The sequence below is a fragment of the Elephantulus edwardii genome, unplaced genomic scaffold, assembly GCF_000299155.1.
Source record: "Elephantulus edwardii isolate Elephantulus edwardi_28Jun2011 unplaced genomic scaffold, EleEdw1.0 scaffold00099, whole genome shotgun sequence".
In the NCBI taxonomy this organism is placed as follows: domain Eukaryota; kingdom Metazoa; phylum Chordata; class Mammalia; order Macroscelidea; family Macroscelididae; genus Elephantulus; species Elephantulus edwardii.
In genome coordinates, this window is record NW_006399849.1 from 9,502,796 (window position 1) to 9,504,996 (window position 2,201).

Genomic DNA, 2,201 nt, shown 5'->3' on the forward strand with positions numbered 1-2,201 from the left:
CCAGTAGTGGAATTGCTGGGTCAAATGGTATCTCTATTTGCAACTTTTTGAGAAAGCGCCATCCTGCTTTCCACAGGGGTTGCACCATTTTACACTCCCACCAACAGTGAATCAGGGTTCCAGTTTCTCCACAACCTCGCCCAACTTCAATTCTTTCTCCATCTTTCATGATACTGCTTACTGGCGCAGTGGTGAGGACTTTTATTTTCTTGGTATTAAAATATAATCCAAACCAAAGACTGTAGTCCTTGATATAATGCAACAAGCACTCCAAGTCCCTTGTTTCAAATAAGCAAGGGTGTACATAGGACACAGAAATAAAATTTTGCATTCAAGAGGCACTATTTTGTCTCACAAGAGACAGAGGGGGAAATGGAGTCAAGAATCCACTTTCTGGTACTATCACTACTTTCTGGTTTGTTTGCTTGTTAGTGTTTTTATTTTTCCAGTGTGCAAAACAAGAAAAAAAGCCAAGGAAAAGGACTGCACAATTCTTTCTGAACCCATGATCCCCTCCCGCCTCACAAAAAGGTGCATTAGTGCTCATGTAGCAAACAAAACTCATCAAAGCAATCAAAAGAAAAGACTATGTACAGATCAAACACAAATTATACAATAGAAATTATTAGCAATATGTCATTTAGTCACAGACTTTTTAAAGAAATATACCCACAAATTACCACAAATATCTTGAAAATCCCTGTTTTGCTCCATGACCAGTACTTTCCGTCTACGGACAGATTCTAAGCAACTTTCTGCTTAATAATGCTTGGTGTTTCTGGTCAATGTTTCTTCCTCTGTAACCTTGGTGGTGACTGGAGATGAATCCTGATTCAATGAAGCACTTGAATAGGACTTCTTCAGTCCTGTGCTCTCATTTCCACTGTTAATCAAGAGCTCCTTACCTTCTCCTTTTAGAATTCCAACATAAATATCAAAATGAGTTTCCTCAAACTGCAGATAAGGGTCTTTTCTTTTGTGTTCATCGACCTCCTCAGCTTTAACTTTCTTGTCAGGTAGACAATATGTCATATGAACGATATGAACAATATGCCATAAAGCTCGGACAGCTCAGTGGTGATCTGCTTATGCTTGTTTTCATGAGATTTCAATGGGCAGCTAAACGTCTTTAGAAAACCCAATGGCTGCTGAAAATGGTGGTGCAGAGATTGCATTTGCAACACATTTGATTTTGTTTATTGATCCTTGTATTTCCTCTGGACTCTGGGCTTGAAAAAGCAAGACCCATTGGAACAGATGAAGGAAAGTTTAGAAGTACTATATGAATAGATACTATACGTATGACAACAGCTCAGAATAAGAGGTATGTGCAAAGAGGACTGGGGGTAGGGGGTGGTAATTGTGCAACAATGAATTAATATTAAAAAAGTGAACTGGGGAGGGGGAAGGGAGATAGAGGGGGTAAAATGTATAGCAATGAAAGAATGAAAATCTAACTTTTTTGTAAATTTTTATTAAAATCACAATTAAAATTAAAAAAATAAGAAATAAAAGCAGGACCTGCTAGTTGGCAGTTTTGAGTTTGAGCACATTTGGCTTCTTCTCGTAGTCTATGACTTTTGATACTGGTACGTGGTACACACTGCCAGCCATTTGCCATGTCTTCTCAGACAAAACCTTTAGTGGTTTATATTCATCCTTTTTCACATAAAGAACGGTTCCCTTTGGGACAGCCTAAAAGGTTTTCCATCTTTGTTTTCCTCTTGGAGTCTTCTTTCCATCCATATCTACATATTTTCTGAGCCAAGAATCTAAGCCAACGCTACTTTTGTTCATAACATAGAAACTGTATAAAGTCTTCCCAGTAAAGGAAAACTCCAATACCTGCCTTGAAATGATGAGATTTAATGAACAGTGTAAAAGTTTAAATCTTGGCCACATATGGCAGATGTGGAAGTCAAATTTTGTCTGTGTGTTTCTATTTTTACTAAAATTTGACCAAAATCATTGCTATTTGCTATTTCCACAAAGCAACACCCAAACCCAGAGGAAAAGTAAACTAAATGAAATATAGTTCTGGAACAGTTAATTGGCTTTTTAATTGACGGAGGAGATAATGGATTTTTTAAATTGACTCTCTAGATTCTGATTTTACAAGTGGTGTATACATTGTCTGACAAAGTTGCTTCAGGATAGTCATATCTTGTCACTTGCTCTCCCACATCCACCACACACTTCCA

The 2,201-nt window shown here is 37.6% G+C and overlaps 1 pseudogene; it reads right to left on the reverse strand.

Moving 5' to 3' along the window:
- Positions 1-743: 743 nt before the first annotated feature.
- On the reverse strand, positions 744-1,746 carry LOC102865541 (annotated as a pseudogene).
- Positions 1,747-2,201: the final 455 nt, after the last annotated feature.